At 43.3% G+C, this 17058-nt stretch overlaps 26 non-coding genes across 26 annotated transcripts; all 26 read right to left on the bottom strand.

Annotated features, from left to right (window-relative positions):
- Positions 1-70: 70 nt before the first annotated feature.
- On the bottom strand, positions 71-152 carry trnas-aga (transfer RNA serine (anticodon AGA)). Its single transcript has one exon. It is a non-coding gene; the product is annotated as a tRNA-Ser (tRNA).
- A 137-nt stretch (positions 153-289) lies between these two features.
- trnas-uga (transfer RNA serine (anticodon UGA)) lies at positions 290-373 on the bottom strand. Its single transcript has one exon. It is a non-coding gene; the product is annotated as a tRNA-Ser (tRNA).
- A 382-nt stretch (positions 374-755) lies between these two features.
- On the bottom strand, positions 756-868 carry trnal-caa (transfer RNA leucine (anticodon CAA)). The gene is made up of 2 exons: positions 831-868; positions 756-801 (listed from the first exon to the last, which is right to left on the bottom strand). It is a non-coding gene; the product is annotated as a tRNA-Leu (tRNA).
- A 767-nt stretch (positions 869-1635) lies between these two features.
- On the bottom strand, positions 1636-1717 carry trnas-aga (transfer RNA serine (anticodon AGA)). The gene has a single exon. It is a non-coding gene; the product is annotated as a tRNA-Ser (tRNA).
- A 1666-nt stretch (positions 1718-3383) lies between these two features.
- Positions 3384-3465, bottom strand: trnas-aga (transfer RNA serine (anticodon AGA)). The gene has a single exon. It is a non-coding gene; the product is annotated as a tRNA-Ser (tRNA).
- Positions 3466-3782: 317 nt separating this feature from the next.
- trnas-uga (transfer RNA serine (anticodon UGA)) lies at positions 3783-3866 on the bottom strand. Its single transcript has one exon. It is a non-coding gene; the product is annotated as a tRNA-Ser (tRNA).
- Positions 3867-4254: 388 nt separating this feature from the next.
- trnal-caa (transfer RNA leucine (anticodon CAA)) lies at positions 4255-4367 on the bottom strand. The gene is made up of 2 exons: positions 4330-4367; positions 4255-4300 (listed from the first exon to the last, which is right to left on the bottom strand). It is a non-coding gene; the product is annotated as a tRNA-Leu (tRNA).
- A 764-nt stretch (positions 4368-5131) lies between these two features.
- trnas-aga (transfer RNA serine (anticodon AGA)) lies at positions 5132-5213 on the bottom strand. The gene has a single exon. It is a non-coding gene; the product is annotated as a tRNA-Ser (tRNA).
- Positions 5214-5532: 319 nt separating this feature from the next.
- trnas-uga (transfer RNA serine (anticodon UGA)) lies at positions 5533-5614 on the bottom strand. The gene has a single exon. It is a non-coding gene; the product is annotated as a tRNA-Ser (tRNA).
- A 382-nt stretch (positions 5615-5996) lies between these two features.
- On the bottom strand, positions 5997-6109 carry trnal-caa (transfer RNA leucine (anticodon CAA)). The gene is made up of 2 exons: positions 6072-6109; positions 5997-6042 (listed from the first exon to the last, which is right to left on the bottom strand). It is a non-coding gene; the product is annotated as a tRNA-Leu (tRNA).
- Positions 6110-6871: 762 nt separating this feature from the next.
- Positions 6872-6953, bottom strand: trnas-aga (transfer RNA serine (anticodon AGA)). The gene has a single exon. It is a non-coding gene; the product is annotated as a tRNA-Ser (tRNA).
- Positions 6954-7271: 318 nt separating this feature from the next.
- On the bottom strand, positions 7272-7355 carry trnas-uga (transfer RNA serine (anticodon UGA)). Its single transcript has one exon. It is a non-coding gene; the product is annotated as a tRNA-Ser (tRNA).
- Positions 7356-7737: 382 nt separating this feature from the next.
- Positions 7738-7850, bottom strand: trnal-caa (transfer RNA leucine (anticodon CAA)). Its single transcript has 2 exons — positions 7813-7850; positions 7738-7783 (listed from the first exon to the last, which is right to left on the bottom strand). It is a non-coding gene; the product is annotated as a tRNA-Leu (tRNA).
- Positions 7851-8618: 768 nt separating this feature from the next.
- trnas-aga (transfer RNA serine (anticodon AGA)) lies at positions 8619-8700 on the bottom strand. Its single transcript has one exon. It is a non-coding gene; the product is annotated as a tRNA-Ser (tRNA).
- A 784-nt stretch (positions 8701-9484) lies between these two features.
- On the bottom strand, positions 9485-9597 carry trnal-caa (transfer RNA leucine (anticodon CAA)). Its single transcript has 2 exons — positions 9560-9597; positions 9485-9530 (listed from the first exon to the last, which is right to left on the bottom strand). It is a non-coding gene; the product is annotated as a tRNA-Leu (tRNA).
- A 764-nt stretch (positions 9598-10361) lies between these two features.
- Positions 10362-10443, bottom strand: trnas-aga (transfer RNA serine (anticodon AGA)). The gene has a single exon. It is a non-coding gene; the product is annotated as a tRNA-Ser (tRNA).
- Positions 10444-10762: 319 nt separating this feature from the next.
- trnas-uga (transfer RNA serine (anticodon UGA)) lies at positions 10763-10844 on the bottom strand. Its single transcript has one exon. It is a non-coding gene; the product is annotated as a tRNA-Ser (tRNA).
- Positions 10845-11226: 382 nt separating this feature from the next.
- trnal-caa (transfer RNA leucine (anticodon CAA)) lies at positions 11227-11339 on the bottom strand. Its single transcript has 2 exons — positions 11302-11339; positions 11227-11272 (listed from the first exon to the last, which is right to left on the bottom strand). It is a non-coding gene; the product is annotated as a tRNA-Leu (tRNA).
- A 768-nt stretch (positions 11340-12107) lies between these two features.
- Positions 12108-12189, bottom strand: trnas-aga (transfer RNA serine (anticodon AGA)). The gene has a single exon. It is a non-coding gene; the product is annotated as a tRNA-Ser (tRNA).
- A 784-nt stretch (positions 12190-12973) lies between these two features.
- trnal-caa (transfer RNA leucine (anticodon CAA)) lies at positions 12974-13086 on the bottom strand. The gene is made up of 2 exons: positions 13049-13086; positions 12974-13019 (listed from the first exon to the last, which is right to left on the bottom strand). It is a non-coding gene; the product is annotated as a tRNA-Leu (tRNA).
- Positions 13087-13856: 770 nt separating this feature from the next.
- On the bottom strand, positions 13857-13938 carry trnas-aga (transfer RNA serine (anticodon AGA)). The gene has a single exon. It is a non-coding gene; the product is annotated as a tRNA-Ser (tRNA).
- A 320-nt stretch (positions 13939-14258) lies between these two features.
- Positions 14259-14340, bottom strand: trnas-uga (transfer RNA serine (anticodon UGA)). Its single transcript has one exon. It is a non-coding gene; the product is annotated as a tRNA-Ser (tRNA).
- Positions 14341-14722: 382 nt separating this feature from the next.
- Positions 14723-14835, bottom strand: trnal-caa (transfer RNA leucine (anticodon CAA)). Its single transcript has 2 exons — positions 14798-14835; positions 14723-14768 (listed from the first exon to the last, which is right to left on the bottom strand). It is a non-coding gene; the product is annotated as a tRNA-Leu (tRNA).
- Positions 14836-15599: 764 nt separating this feature from the next.
- trnas-aga (transfer RNA serine (anticodon AGA)) lies at positions 15600-15681 on the bottom strand. The gene has a single exon. It is a non-coding gene; the product is annotated as a tRNA-Ser (tRNA).
- Positions 15682-16000: 319 nt separating this feature from the next.
- trnas-uga (transfer RNA serine (anticodon UGA)) lies at positions 16001-16082 on the bottom strand. The gene has a single exon. It is a non-coding gene; the product is annotated as a tRNA-Ser (tRNA).
- A 383-nt stretch (positions 16083-16465) lies between these two features.
- Positions 16466-16578, bottom strand: trnal-caa (transfer RNA leucine (anticodon CAA)). Its single transcript has 2 exons — positions 16541-16578; positions 16466-16511 (listed from the first exon to the last, which is right to left on the bottom strand). It is a non-coding gene; the product is annotated as a tRNA-Leu (tRNA).
- Positions 16579-17058: the final 480 nt, after the last annotated feature.

The raw sequence follows: 17058 nt of genomic DNA, 5'->3' as shown, positions 1-17058 counted from the left end.
ACCACATAGAAATGCTCACATACTTTAACAAAATAGACTAGACAGAGAGCTAAATTACACAAGACACACTCGTTGTCGGCAAGATTCGACCCTACGAGACGAGACCCCAATGGATTTCTAGTCCATCGCCTTAACCACTCGGCCACGACAACCTTGCGCATGTAGGTTTAATATTAAAACTAGTGCTTGCTGAATAGATCCGTATAGGGAAGAGTTCCGAAGGAAACAGCACCTCTTGCAGACCAAGTGAAGCCAAGAGAAAATAGAGAGCAAAATTCCACAAAGTAACTGCCTTGTCGGCAGGATTTGAACCTGCGCAGGGAGACCCCAATGGATTTCAAGTCCATCGCCTTAACCACTCGGCCACGACAACTTATTATTATTGCTTATAATGCTAACATTAGGGTTAACACCAGTGCTTGCCCCTCTACATTTCGGGAACAGTATGAGCTTCAGTTGGCTTCTTGATTGGCTGTCATTCTGTTCCATGCATGTCACAATCACCATCTACTTACAAAGTAATTCGATGGTAGGGCTCGCGCTGACTTTGGTCTGAAGGGGCTTGTCGGGGTCATTACAAACCCACTTATTGCGTCTACTAGTCTTTACAGAATCAGGTTTTAGGAACAAGCAGCTAATTTCAATGCTTACAACATGATGACCACACAATCCAATGATTACTGTAAAACCTGCATTCTCGTCTGTAGGACAAGTGTCCAGAGCTGAATAAAAAAACACACACGTTGAAAATACCATGTCAGGAGTGGGATTTGAACCCACGCCTCTATTTAGAGACCAGAAAGCCCAAACCACTGAGGAAAGATGCATATCTTGAGTCTGGCGCCTTAGACCACTCGGCCACCCTGACTTGCAAGAACGTTAAAATCATGGGAAACAAAACCTACAACAGTCTGGTCTTAGCCAAAATGCATCCAGAAGTGCTTTTCAGCCATGCGTTTTGAACCCATGCCTTCATTTGGAGGCAGAAATCCCAATTTGCTGTGGAAGGAGTCATCTTTTGTCAGGTGGCCAAGAGTACTCGTCTATGCTGAGTTGTAACAATCTGTATTTCTTGGGAAGCTAAATGCAATAATCTGGTCTGTTAAGTACTGCTGAGTCCATACTCATGTTCAAATGAATTGACAAGACTTTAACTCGAACCTATACCTTTCTTGGGAGACCAAAAATCCCAATACACAGTGGAAGGAAGTACACCTTGTCTAGCACCTTAGAACACTTGACCAGGCCGACACTTAAGAACTCAGCATTAACACCAGTGCTAGCCCACATGTCCTAAACAGCAACCGGAAACAGCGCCAAAAGTCCATACTCATGTTCAAAAGGGATTGACAAGACTTTTGCTTGAACCTATACCTTTCTTGGGAGTTCAAAATTCCCAATACACAGTGGAAGGAAGTACACCTTGTCGAGCACCTTGGAACACTTGAAACTTAAGAACTTAGCATTAACACACACCAGTGATAGCCCACACGTCACAAACAGCAACCGGAAACAGCACCTCTGAGACACACAGAAGTCGGAAGTCCTGTCTCCTCCGTGGCGTATACCACATAGAAATGCTCACATACTTTAACGAAATAGACTAGAAAGAGAGATCTAAATTACACAAAACACACTCGTCGGCAGGATTCGAACCTACAAGGGGAGACCCCAATGGATTTCTAGTCCATCGCCTAAACCACTCGGCCACGACAACGTTACGCATGTAGCTTTAATATTAAAACTAGTGCTTGCTGAATAGATCCGTTATAGGGAAGAGTTCCGAAGGAAACAGCAACTCTTGCAGACCACAGATGGCCTCAGACCTTTAAGTCTAGTCTCTTAGTAAATTCTGAGAAATCAAGTCAACAGACACACTTTTAACAGTACTTGGTTAAGAGTGGGGTTTGAACGCAGACTTCAATTTGATCAGAAGTCCCAATTTGCTAAGGACCCAGTCACACCTTGACATTACTATTCATTTTGACGCAAGTGAAGCCAAGAGAATATAAAGAGCAAAATTCCAGGAAGTAATTGCGTTGTCGGCAGGACTCGAACATGCGCAGGGAGACCGCAATGGATTTCCAGTCCATCGTCTTAACCACTCGGGCACAACAACTTATTATTATTGCTTATAATGCTAACATTAGGGTTAACACCAGTGCTTGTCCCTCTACATTTCGGGAACAGTATGAGCTTCAGTTGGCTTCTTGATTGGCTGTCATTCTGTTCCATGCATGTCACAATCACCATCTACTTACAAAGTAATTGATGGTAGGGCTCGCGCTGACTTTGGTCAGAAGGGGCTTGTCAGGGTCATTAAAAACCCACTTATGGCGTCTACTAGTCTTTACAGAATCAGGTTTTAGGAACAAGCAGCTAATTTCAATGCTTACAACATGATGACCACACAATCCAATGATTACTGTAAAACCTGCATTCTCGTCTGTAGGACAAGTGTCCAGAGCCGAATAAAAAAACACACATGTTGAAAATACCTTGTCAGGAGCGGGATTTGAACCGTGGCCTCTATTTAGAGACCAGAAAGCCCAAACCACTGAGGAAAGATGCATATCTTGAGTCTGGCGCCTTAGACCACTCGGCCACCCTGACTTGCAAGAACGTTAAAATCATGGGAAACAAAACCTACAACAGTCTGGTCTTAGCCAAAATGCATCCAGAAGTGCTTTTCAGCTATGCGTTTTGAACCCATGCCTTCATTTGGAGGCAGAAATCCCAATTTGCTGTGGAAGGAGTCATCTTTTGTCAGGTGGCCAAGAGTACTCGTCTATGCTGAGTTGTAACAATCTTTATTTCTTGGGAAGCTAAATGCAATAATCTGGTCTGTTAAGTACTGCTGAGTCCATACTCATGTTCATATGAATTGACAAGACTTTAACTCGAACCTATACCTTTCTTGGGAGACCAAAAATCCCAATACACAGTGGAAGGAAGTACACCTTGTCTAGCACCTTAGAACACTTGACCAGGCTGACACTTAAGAACTCAGCATTAACACCAGTGCTAGCCCACATGTCGCAAACAGCAACCGGAAACAGCGCCAAAAGTCCATACTCATGTTCAAAAGGGATTGACAAGACTTTTGCTTGAACCTATACCTTTCTTGGGAGTTCAAAATTCCCAATACACAGTGGAAGGAAGTACACCTTGTCGAGCACCTTGGAACACTTGAAACTTAAGAACTTAGCATTAACACACACCTGTGACAGCCCACACGTCACAAACAGCAACCGGAAACAGCACCTCTGAGACACACAGAAGTCGGAAGTCCTGTCTCCTCCGTGGCATATACCACATTGAAATGCTCACATACTTTAACGAAATAGACTAGAAAGAGAGATCTAAATTACACAAAACACACTCGTTGTCGGCAGGATTCAAACCTACAAGGGGAGACCCCAATGGATTTCTAGTCCATCGCCTTAACCACTCGGCCACGACAACCTTGCGCATGTAGCTTTAATATTAAAACTAGTGCTTGCTGAATAGATCCGTATAGGGAAGATTTCCGAAGGAAACAGCAACTCTTGCAGACCACAGATGGCCTCAGACCTTTCAGTCTAGTCTCTTAGTAAATTCTGAGAAATCAAGTCAACAGACACACTTTTAACAGTACTTGGTTAAGAGTGGGGTTTGAACATAGACTTCAATTTGATCAGAAGTCCCAATTTGCTAAGGACCCAGTCACACCTTGACATTACTATTCATTTTGACGCAAGTGAAGCCAAGAGAATATAGAGAGCAAAATCCCAATGAGTAATTGCCTTGTCGGGAGGATTCGAACATACGCAGGGAGACCCCAATGGATTTCAAGTCCATCGCCTTAACCACTCGGCCACGACAACTTATTATTATTATTATTGCTTATAATGCTAACATTAGGGTTAACACCAGTGCTTGTCCCTCTACATTTCGGGAACAGTATGAGCTTCAGTTGGCTTCTTGATTGGGTGTCATTCTGTTCCATGCATGTCACAATCACAATCTACTTACAAAGTAATTCGATGGTAGGGCTCGCGCTGACTTTGGTCAGAAGGGGCTTGTCGGGGTCATTACAAACCCACTTATTGCGTCTACTAGTCTTTACAGAATCAGGTTTTAGGAACAAGCAGCTAATTTCAATGCTTACAACATGATGACCACACAATCCAATGATTACTGTAAAACCTGCATTCTCGTCTGTAGGACAAGTGTCCAGAGCTGAATAAAAAAACACACATGTTGAAAATACCTTGTCAGGAGTGGGATTTGAACCCACGCCTCTATTTAGAGACCAGAAAGCCCAAACCACTGAGGAAAGATGCATATCTTGAGTCTGGCGCCTTAGACCACTCGGCCACCCTGACTTGCAAGAACGTTAAAATCATGGGAAACAAAACCTACAACAGTCTGGTCTTAGCCAAAATGCATCCAGAAGTGCTTTTCAGCTATGCGTTTTGAACCCATGCCTTCATTTGGAGGTAGAAATCCCAATTTGCTGTGGAAGGAGTCATCTTTTGTCAGGTGGCCAAGAGTACTCGTCTATGCTGAGTTGTAACAATCTGTATTTCTTGGGAAGCTAAATGCAATAATCTGGTCTGTTAAGTACTGCTGAGTCCATACTCATGTTCAAATGAATTGACAAGACTTTAACTCGAACCTATACCTTTCTTGGGAGACCAAAAATCCCAATACACAGTGGAAGGAAGTACACCTTGTCTAGCACCTTAGAACACTTGACCAGGCTGACACTTAAGAACTCAGCATTAACACCAGTGCTAGCCCACATGTCGCAAACAGCAACCGGAAACAGCGCCAAAAGTCTATACTCATGTTCAAAAGGGATTGACAAGACTTTTGCTTGAACCTATACCTTTCTTGGGAGACCAAAATTCTCAATACACAGTGGAAGGAAGTACACATTGTCTAGCACCTTGGAACACTTGACACTTAAGAACTTAGCATTAACACCAGTGATAGCCCACACGTCACAAACAGCAACCGGAAACAGCACCTCTGAGACACACAGAAGTCGGAAGTCCTGTCTCCTCCGTGGCGTATACCACATAGAAATGCTCACATACTTTAACAAAATAGACTAGACAGAGAGCTAAATTACACAAGACACACTCGTTGTCGGCAGGATTCGAACCTACGAGAGGAGACCCCAATGGATTTCTAGTCCATCGCCTTAACCACTCGGCCACGACAACCTTGCGCATGTAGGTTTAATATTAAAACTAGTGCTTGCTGAATAGATCCGTATAGGGAAGAGTTCCAAAGGTAACAGCACCTCTTGCAGACCACAGATGGTCTCAGACCTTTAAGTCTAGTCTCTTAGTAAATTCTGAGAAATCAAGTCAACAGACACACTTTTAACAGTACTAGGTTAAGAGTGGGGTTTGAACATAGACTTCAATTTGATCAGAAGTCCCAATTTGCTAAGGACCCAGTCACACCTTGACATTACTATTCATTTTGACGCTAGTGAAGCCAAGAGAAAATAGAGAGCAAAATTCCACAAAGTAATTGCGTTGTCGGCAGGATTCTAACCTGCGCAGGGAGACCCCGATGGATTTCAAGTCCATCGCCTTAACCACTCGGCCACGACAACTTATTATTATTGCTTATAATGCTAACATTAGGGTTAACACCAGTGCTTGTCCCTCTACATTTCGGGAACAGTATGAGCTTCAGTTGGCTTCTTGATTGGCTGTCATTCTGTTCCATGCATGTCACAATCACCATCTACTTACAAAGTAATTCGATGGTAGGGCTCGCGCTGACTTTGGTCAGAAGGGGCTTGTCGGGGTCATTACAAACCCACTTATTGCGTCTACTAGTCTTTACAGAATCAGGTTTTAGGAATAAGCAGCTAATTTCAATGCTTACAACATGATGACCACACAATCCAATGATTACTGTAAAACCTGCATTCTCGTCTGTAGGACAAGTGTCCAGAGCCGAATAAAAAAACACACATGTTGAAAATACCTTGTCAGGAGTGGGATTTGAACCCACGCCTCTATTTAGAGACCACAAAGCCCAAACCACTGAGGAAAGATGCATATCTTGAGTCTGGCGCCTTAGACCACTCGGCCACCCTGACTTGCAAGAACGTTAAAATCATGGGAAACAAAACCTACAACAGTCTGGTCTTAGCCAAAATGCATCCAGAAGTGCTTTTCAGCTATGCGTTTTGAACCCATGCCTTCATTTGGAGGCAGAAATCCCAATTTGCTGTGGAAGGAGTCATCTTTTGTCAGGTGGCCAAGAGTACTCGTCTATGCTGAGTTGCAACAATCTGTATTTCTTGGGAAGCTAAATGCAATAATCTGGTCTGTTAAGTACTGCTGAGTCCATACTCTTGTTCAAATGAATTGACAAGACTTTAACTCGAACCTATACCTTTCTTGGGAGACCAAAAATCCCAATACACAGTGGAAGGAAGTACACCTTGTCTAGCACCTTAGAACACTTGACCAGGCTGACACTTAAGAACTCAGCACCAGTGCTAGCCCACATGTCGCAAACAGCAACCGGAAACAGCCAAAAGTCCATACTCATGTTCAAAAGGGATTGACAAGACTTTTGCTTGAACCTATACCTTTCTTGGGAGTTCAAAATTCCCAATACACAGTGGAAGGAAGTACACCTTGTCGAGCACCTTGGAACACTTGAAACTTAAGAACTTAGCATTAACACACACCAGTGACAGCCCACACGTCACAAACAGCAACCGGAAACAGCACCTCTGAGACATACAGAAGTCGGAAGTCCTGTCTCCTCCGTGGCATATACCACATAGAAATGCTCACATACTTTAACGAAATAGACTAGAAAGAGAGATCTAAATTACACAAAACACACTCGTTGTCGGCAGGATTCGAACCTACGAGGGGAGACCCCAATGGATTTCTAGTCCATCGCCTTAACCACTCGGCCACGACAACCTTGCGCATGTAGCTTTAATATTAAAACTAGTGCTTGCTGAATAGATCCGTTATAGGGAAGATTTCCGAAGGAAACAGCAACTCTTGCAGACCACAGATGGCCTCAGACCTTTCAGTCGAGTCTCTTAGTAAATTCTGAGAAATCAAGTCAACAGACACACTTTTAACAGTACTTGGTTAAGAGTGGGGTTTGAACATAGACTTCAATTTGATCAGAAGTCACAATTTGCTAAGGACCCAGTCACACCTTGACATTACTATTCATTTTGACGCAAGTGAAGCCAAGAGAATATAGAGAGCAAAATTCCAGAAAGTAGTTGCCTTGTCGGGAGGATTCGAACATACGCAGGGAGACCCCAATGGATTTCAAGTCCATCGCCTTAACCACTCGGCCACGACAACTTATTATTATTGCTTATAATGCTAACATTAGGGTTAACACCAGTGCTTGTCCCTCTACATTTCGGGAACAGTATGAGCTTCAGTTGGCTTCTTGATTGGCTGTCATTCTGTTCCATGCATGTCACAATCACCATCTACTTACAAAGTAATTCGATGGTAGGGCTCGCGCTGACTTTGGTCAGAAGGGGCTTGTCGGGGTCATTACAAACCCACTTATTGCGTCTACTAGTCTTTACAGAATCAGGTTTTAGGAACAAGCAGCTAATTTCAATGCTTACAACATGATGACCACACAATCCAATGATTACTGTAAAACCTGCATTCTCGTCTGTAGGACAAGTGTCCAGAGCTGAATAAAAAAACACACATGTTGAAAATACCTTGTCAGGAGTGGGATTTGAACCCACGCCTCTATTTAGAGACCAGAAAGCCCAAACCACTGAGGAAAGATGCATATCTTGAGTCTGGCGCCTTAGACCACTCGGCCACCCTGACTTGCAAGAATGTTAAAATCATGGGAAACAAAACCTACAACAGTCTGGTCTTAGCCAAAATGCATCCAGAAGTGCTTTTCAGCTATGCGTTTTGAACCCATGCCTTCATTTGGAGGCAGAAATCCCAATTTGCTGTGGAAGGAGTCATCTTTTGTCAGGTGGCCAAGAGTACTCGTCTATACTGAGTTGTAACAATCTGTATTTCTTGGGAAGCTAAATGCAATAATCTGGTCTGTTAAGTACTGCTGAGTCCATACTCATGTTCAAATGAATTGACAAGACTTTAACTCGAACCTATACCTTTCTTGGGAGCCCAAAAATCCCAATACACAGTGGAAGGAAGTACACCTTGTCTAGCACCTTAGAACACTTGAGCAGGCTTACACTTAAGAACTCAGCATTAACACCAGTGCTAGCCCACATGTCGCAAACAGCAACCGGAAACAGCGCCAAAAGTCCATACTCATGTTCAAAAGGGATTGACAAGACTTTTGCTTGAACCTATACCTTTCTTGGGAGACCAAAATTCTCAATACACAGTGGAAGGAAGTACACATTGTCTAGCACCTTGGAACACTTGAAACTTAAGAACTTAGCATTAACACACACCAGTGATAGCCCACACGTCACAAACAGCAACCGGAAACAGCACCTCTGAGACACACAGAAGTCGGAAGTCCTGTCTCCTCCGTGGCGTATACCACATAGAAATGCTCACATACTTTAACAAAATAGACTAGACAGAGAGCTAAATTACACAAGACACACTCGTTGTCGGCAGGATTCGAACCTACGAGAGGAGACCCCAATGGATTTCTAGTCCATCGCCTTAACCACTCGGCCACGACAACCTTGTGCATGTAGCTTTAATAATAAAACTAGTGCTTGCTGAATAGATCCGTTATAGGGAAGAGTTCCGAAGGAAACAGCAACTCTTGCAGAACACAGATGGCCTCAGACCTTTAAGTCTAGTCTCTTAGTAAATTCTGAGAAATCAAGTCAACAGACACACTTTTAACAGTACTTGGTTAAGAGTGGGGTTTGAACATAGACTTCAATTTGATCAGAAGTCCCAATTTGCTAAGGACCCAGTCAAACCTTGACATTACTATTCATTTTGACGCAAGTGAAGCCAAGAGAATATAGAGAGCAAAATTCCAGAAAGTAATTGCCTTGTCGGGAGGATTCGAACATACGCAGGGAGACCCCAATGGATTTCAAGTCCATCGGCTTAACCACTCGGCCACGACAACTTATTATTTTTGCTTATAATGCTAACATTAGGGTTAACACCAGTGCTTGTCCCTCTACATTTCGGGAACAGTATGAGCTTCAGTTGGCTTCTTGATTGGCTGTCATTCTGTTCCATGCATGTCACAATCACCATCTACTTACAAAGTAATTCGATGGTAGGGCTCGCGCTGACTTTGGTCAGAAGGGGCTTGTCGGGGTCATTACAAACCCACTTATTGCGTCTACTAGTCTTTACAGAATCAGGTTTTAGGAACAAGCAGCTAATTTCAATGCTTACAACATGATGACCACACAATCCAATGATTACTGTAAAACCTGCATTCACGTCTGTAGGACAAGTGTCCAGAGCTGAATAAAAAAACACACATGTTGAAAATACCTTGTCAGGAGTGGGATTTGAACCCACGCCTCTATTTAGAGACCAGAAAGCCCAAACCACTGAGGAAAGATGCATATCTTGAGTCTGGCGCCTTAGAACGCTCGGCCACCCTGACTTGCAAGAACATTAAAATCATGGGAAACAAAACCTACAACAGTCTGGTCTTAGCCAAAATGCATCCAGAAGTGCTTTTCAGCTATGCGTTTTGAACCCATGCCTTCATTTGGAGGCAGAAATCCCAATTTGCTGTGGAAGGAGTCATCTTTTGTCAGGTGGCCAAGAGTACTCGTCTATGCTGAGTTGTAACAATCTGTATTTCTTGGGAAGCTAAATGCAATAATCTGGTCTGTTAAGTACTGCTGAGTCCATACTCATGTTCAAATGAATTGACAAGACTTCAACTCGAACCTATACCTTTCTTGGGAGCCCAAAAATCCCAATACACAGTGGAAGGAAGTACACCTTGTCTAGCACCTTAGAACACTTGACCAGGCTTACACTTAAGAACTCAGCATTAACACCAGTGCTAGCCCACATGTCGCAAACAGCAACCGGAAACAGCGCCAAAAGTCCATACTCATGTTCAAAAGGGATTGACAAGACTTTTACTTGAACCTATACCTTTCTTAGGAGACCAAAATTCTCAATACACAGTGGAAGGAAGTACACATTGTCTAGCACCTTGGAACACTTGACACTTAAGAACTTAGCATTAACACCAGTGATAGCCCACACGTCACAAACAGCAACCGGAAACAGCACCTCTGAGACACACAGAAGTCGGAAGTCCTGTCTCCTCCGTGGCGTATACCACATAGAAATGCTCACATACTTTAACAAAATAGACTAGACAGAGAGCTAAATTACACAAGACACACTCGTTGTCGGCAGGATTCGAACCTACGAGAGGAGACCCCAATGGATTTCTAGTCCATCGACTTAACCACTCGGCCAAGACAACCTTGCGCATGTAGGTTTAATATTAAAACTAGTGCTTGCTGAATAGATCCGTATAGGGAAGAGTTCCAAAGGAAACAGCACCTCTTGCAGACCACAGATGGTCTCAGACCTTTAAGTCTAGTCTCTTAGTAAATTCTGAGAAATCAAGTCAACAGACACACTTTTAACAGTACTTGGTTAAGAGTGGGGTTTGAACACAGACTTCAATTTGATCAGAAGTCCCAATTTGCTAAGGACCCAGTCACACCTTGGCATTACTATTCATTTTGACGCAAGTGAAGCCAAGAGAAAATAGAGAGCAAAATTCCACAAAGTAATTGCGTTGTCGGCAGGATTCGAACCTGCGCAGGGAGACCCCAATGGATTTCAAGTCCATCGCCTTAACCACTCGGCCACGACAACTTATTATTATTGCTTATAATGCTAACATTAGGGTTAACACCAGTGCTTGTCCCTCTACATTTCGGGAACAGTATGAGCTTCAGTTGGCTTCTTGATTGGCTGTCATTCTGTTCCATGCATGTCACAATCACCATCTACTTACAAAGTAATTAGATGGTAGGGCTCGCGCTGACTTTGGTCAGAAGGGGCTTGTCGGGGTCATTACAAACCCACTTATTGCGTCTACTAGTCTTTACAGAATCAGGTTTTAGGAACAAGCAGCTAATTTCAATGCTTACAACATGATGACCACACAATCCAATGATTACTGTAAAACCTGCATTCTCGTCTGTAGGACAAGTGTCCAGAGCCGAATAAAAAAACACACATGTTGAAAATACCTTGTCAGGAGTGGGATTTGAACCCACGCCTTTATTTAGAGACCAGAAAGCCCAAACCACTGAGGAAAGATGCATATCTTGAGTCTGGCGCCTTAGACCACTCGGCCACCCTGACTTGCAAGAATGTTAAAATCATGGGAAACAAAACCTACAACAGTCTGGTCTTAGCCAAAATGCATCCAGAAGTGCTTTTCAGCTATGCGTTTTGAACCCATGCCTTCATTTGGAGGCAGAAATCCCAATTTGCTGTGGAAGGAGTCATCTTTTGTCAGGTGGCCAAGAGTACTCGTCTATGCTGAGTTGTAACAATCTGTATTTCTTGGGAAGCTAAATGCAATAATCTGGTCTGTTAAGTACTGCTGAGTCCATACTCATGTTCAAATGAATTGACAAGACTTTAACTCGAACCTATACCTTTCTTGGGAGACCAAAAATCCCAATACACAGTGGAAGGAAGTACACCTTGTCTAGCACCTTAGAACACTTGACCAGGCTGACACTTAAGAACTCAGCATTAACACCAGTGCTAGCCCACATGTCGCAAACAGCAACCGGAAACAGCGCCAAAAGTCCATACTCATGTTCAAAAGGGATTGACAAGACTTTTGCTTGAACCTATACCTTTCTTGGGAGACCAAAATTCTCAATACACAGTGGAAGGAAGTACACATTGTCTAGCACCTTGGAACACTTGAAACTTAAGAACTTAGCATTAACACACACCAGTGATAGCCCACACGTCACAAACAGCAACCGGAAACAGCACCTCTGAGACACACAGAAGTCGGAAGTCCTGTCTCCTCCGTGGCGTATACCACATAGAAATGCTCACATACTTTAACAAAATAGACTAGACAGAGAGCTAAATTACACAAGACACACTCGTTGTCGGCAGGATTCGAACCTACGAGAGGAGACCCCAATGGATTTCTAGTCCATCGCCTTAACCACTCGGCCACGACAACCTTGCGCATGTAGCTTCAATAATAAAACTAGTGCTTGCTGAATAGATCCGTTATAGGGAAGAGTTCCGAAGGAAACAGCAACTCTTGCAGACCACAGATGGCCTCAGACCTTTAAGTCTAGTCTCTTAGTAAATTCTGAGAAATCAAGTCAACAGACACACTTTTAACAGTACTTGGTTAAGAGTGGGGTTTGAACATAGACTTCAATTTGATCAGAAGTCCCAATTTGCTAAGGACCCAGTCAAACCTTGACATTACTATTCATTTTGACGCAAGTGAAGCCAAGAGAATATAGAGAGCAAAATTCCAGAAAGTAATTGCCTTGTCGGTAGGATTCTAACATACGCAGGGAGACCCCAATGGATTTCAAGTCCATCGGCTTAACCACTCGGCCACGACAACTTATTATTTTTGCTTATAATGCTAACATTAGGGTTAACACCAGTGCTTGTCCCTCTACATTTCGGGAACAGTATGAGCTTCAGTTGGCTTCTTGATTGGCTGTCATTCTGTTCCATGCATGTCACAATCACCATCTACTTACAAAGTAATTCGATGGTAGGGCTCGCGCTGACTTTGGTCAGAAGGGGCTTGTCGGGGTCATTACAAACCCACTTATTGCGTCTACTAGTCTTTACAGAATCAGGTTTTAGGAACAAGCAGCTAATTTCAATGCTTACAACATGATGACCACACAATCCAATGATTACTGTAAAACCTGCATTCACGTCTGTAGGACAAGTGTCCAGAGCTGAATAAAAAAACACACATGTTGAAAATACCTTGTCAGGAGTGGGATTTGAACCCACGCCTCTATTTAGAGACCAGAAAGCCCAAACCACTGAGGAAAGATGCATATCTTGAGTCTGGCGCCTTAGAACGCTCGGCCACCCTGACTTGCAAGAACATTAAAATCATGGGAAACAAAACCTACAACAGTCTGGTCTTAGCCAAAATGCATCCAGAAGTGCTTTTCAGCTATGCGTTTTGAACCCATGCCTTCATTTGGAGGCAGAAATCCCAATTTGCTGTGGAAGGAGTCATCTTTTGTCAGGTGGCCAAGAGTACTCGTCTATGCTGAGTTGTAACAATCTGTATTTCTTGGGAAGCTAAATGCAATAATCTGGTCTGTTAAGTACTGCTGAGTCCATACTCATGTTCAAATGAATTGACAAGACTTCAACTCGAACCTATACCTTTCTTGGGAGCCCAAAAATCCCAATACACAGTGGAAGGAAGTACACCTTGTCTAGCACCTTAGAACACTTGACCAGGCTTACACTTAAGAACTCAGCATTAACACCAGTGCTAGCCCACATGTCGCAAACAGCAACCGGAAACAGCGCCAAAAGTCCATACTCATGTTCAAAAGGGATTGACAAGACTTTTGCTTGAACCTATACCTTTCTTGGGAGTTCAAAATTCCCAATACACAGTGGAAGGAAGTACACCTTGTCGAGCACCTTGGAACACTTGAAACTTAAGAACTTAGCATTAACACACACCAGTGATAGCCCACACGTCACAAACAGCAACCGGAAACAGCACCTCTGAGACACACAGAAGTCGGAAGTCCTGTCTCCTCCGTGGCGTATACCACATAGAAATGCTCACATACTTTAACGAAATAGACTAGAAAGAGAGATCTAAATTACACAAAACACACCCGTTGTCGGCAGGATTCGAACCTACGAGGGGAGACCCCAATGGATTTCTAGTCCATCGCCTTAACCACTCGGCCACGACAACCTTGCGCATGTAGCTTTAATAATAAAACTAGTGCTTGCTGAATAGATCCGTTATAGGGAAGAGTTCTGAAGGAAACAGCAACTCTTGCAGACCACAGATGGCCTCAGACCTTTAAGTCTAGTCTCTTAGTAAATTCTGAGAAATCAAGTCAACAGACACACTTTTAACAGTACTTGGTTAAGAGTGGGGTTTGAACACAGACTTCAATTTGATCAGAAGTCCCAATTTGCTAAGGACCCAGTCACACCTTGGCATTACTATTCATTTTGACGCAAGTGCAGTCAAGAGAAAATAGAGAGCAAAATTCCACAAAGTAATTGCGTTGTCGGCAGGATTTGAACCTGCACAGGGAGACCCCAATGGATTTCAAGTCCATCGCCTTAACCACTCGGCCACGACAACTTACTATTATTGCTTATAATGCTAACATTAGGGTTAACACCAGTGCTTGTCCCTCTACATTTCGGGAACAGTATGAGCTTCAGTTGGCTTCTTGATTGGCTGTCATTCTGTTCCATGCATGTCACAATCACCATCTACTTACAAAGTAATTCGATGGTAGGGCTCGCGCTGACTTTGGTCAGAAGGGGCTTGTTGGGGTCATTACAAACCCACTTATTGCGTCTACTAGTCTTTACAGAATCAGGTTTTAGGAATAAGCAGCTAATTTCAATGCTTACAACATGATGACCACACAATCCAATGATTACTGTAAAACCTGCATTCTCGTCTGTAGGACAAGTGTCCAGAGCTGAATAAAAAAATACACATGTTGAAAATACCTTGTCAGGAGTGGGATTTGAACCCACGCCTCTATTTAGAGACCAGAAAGCCCAAACCACTGAGGAAAGATGCATATCTTGAGTCTGGCGCCTTAGACCACTCGGCCACCCTGACTTGCAAGAACATTAAAATCATGGGAAACAAAACCTACAACAGTCTGGTCTTAGCCAAAATGCATCCAGAAGTGCTTTTCAGCTATGCGTTTTGAACCCATGCTTTCATTTGGAGGCAGAAATCCCAATTTGCTGTGGAAGGAGTCATCTTTTGTCAGGTGGCCAAGAGTACTCGTCTATGCTGAGTTGTAACAATCTGTATTTCTTGGGAAGCTAAATGCAAGAATCTGGTCTGTTAAGTACTGCTGAGTCCATACTCATGTTCAAATGAATTGACAAGACTTCAACTCGAACCTATACCTTTCTTGGGAGAACAAAAATCACAATACACAGTGGAAGGAAGTACACCTTGTCTAGCACCTTAGAACACTTGACCAGGCTGACACTTAAGAACTCAGCATTAACACCAGTGCTAGCCCACATGTCGCAAACAGCAACCGGAAACAGCGCCAGAAGTCCATACTCATGTTCAAAAGGGATTGACAAGACTTTTGCTTGAACCTATACCTTTCTTGGGAGACCAAAATTCTCAATACACAGTGGAAGGAAGTACACATTGTCTAGCACCTTGGAACACTTGACACTTAAGAACTTAGCATTAACACCAGTGATAGCCCACACGTCACAAACAGCAACCGGAAACAGCACCTCTGAGACACACAGAAGTCGGAAGTCCTGTCTCCTCCGTGGCGTATACCACATAGAAATGCTCACATACTTTAACAAAATAGACTAGACAGAGAGCTAAATTACACAAGACACACTCGTTGTCGGCAGGATTCGAACCTACGAGAGGAGACCCCAATAGATTTCTAGTCCATCGCCTTAACCACTCGGCCACGACAACCTTGCGCATGTAGGTTTAATATCAAAACTAGTGCTTGCTGAATAGATCCGTATAGGGAAGAGTTCCAAAGGAAACAGCACCTCTTGCAGACCACAGATGGTCTCAGACCTTTAAGTCTAGTCTCTTAGTAAATTCTGAGAAATCAAGTCAACAGACACACTTTTAACAGTACTTGGTTAAGAGTGGGGTTTGAACACAGACTTCAATTTGATCAGAAGTCCCAATTTGCTAAGGACCCAGTCACACCTTGGCATTACTATTCATTTTGACGCAAGTGAAGCCAAGAGAAAATAGAGAGCAAAATTCCACAAAGTAATTGCGTTGTCGGCAGGATTTGAACCTGCACAGGGAGACCCCAATGGATTTCAAGTCCATCGCCTTAACCACTCGGCCACGACAACTTACTATTATTGCTTATAATGCTAACATTAGGGTTAACACCAGTGCTTGTCCCTCTACATTTCGGGAACAGTATGAGCTTCAGTTGGCTTCTTGATTGGCTGTCATTCTGTTCCATGCATGTCACAATCACCATCTACTTACAAAGTAATTCGATGGTAGGGCTCGCTCTGACTTTGGTCAGAAGGGGCTTGTTGGGGTCATTACAAACCCACTTATTGCGTCTACTAGTCTTTACAGAATCAGGTTTTAGGAATAAGCAGCTAATTTCAATGCTTACAACATGATGACCACACAATCCAATGATTACTGTAAAACCTGCATTCTCGTCTGTAGGACAAGTGTCCAGAGCCGAAAAAAAAAAACACACATGTTGAAAATAGCTTGTCAGGAGTGGGATTTGAACCCACGCCTCTATTTAGAGACCAGAAAGCCCAAACCACTGAGGAAAGATGAATATCTTGAGTCTGGCGCCTTAGACCACTCGGCCACCCTGACTTGCAAGAACATTAAAATCATGGGAAACAAAACCTACAACAGTCTGGTCTTAGCCAAAATGCATCCAGAAGTGCTTTTCAGCTATGCGTTTTGAACCCATGCTTTCATTTGGAGGCAGAAATCCCAATTTGCTGTGGAAGGAGTCATCTTTTGTCAGGTGGCCAAGAGTACTCGTCTATGCTGAGTTGTAACAATCTGTATTTCTTGGGGAGCTAAATGCAATAATCTGGTCTGTTAAGTACTGCTGAGTCCATACTCATGTTCAAATGAATTGACAAGACTTTAACTCGAACCTATACCTTTCTTGGGAGAACAAAAATCACAATACACAGTGGAAGGAAGTACACCTTGTCTAGCACCTTAGAACACTTGACCAGGCTGACACTTAAGAACTCAGCATTAACACCAGTGCTAGCCCACATGTCGCAAACAGCAACCGGAAACAGCGCCAAAAGTCCATACTCATGTTCAAAAGGGATT

Source organism: Vanacampus margaritifer, chromosome 2 (genome assembly GCF_051991255.1).
Source record: "Vanacampus margaritifer isolate UIUO_Vmar chromosome 2, RoL_Vmar_1.0, whole genome shotgun sequence".
Classification (NCBI taxonomy): Eukaryota; Metazoa; Chordata; class Actinopteri; order Syngnathiformes; family Syngnathidae; genus Vanacampus; species Vanacampus margaritifer.
This window is presented reverse-complemented; position numbering and strand designations above follow the sequence as displayed.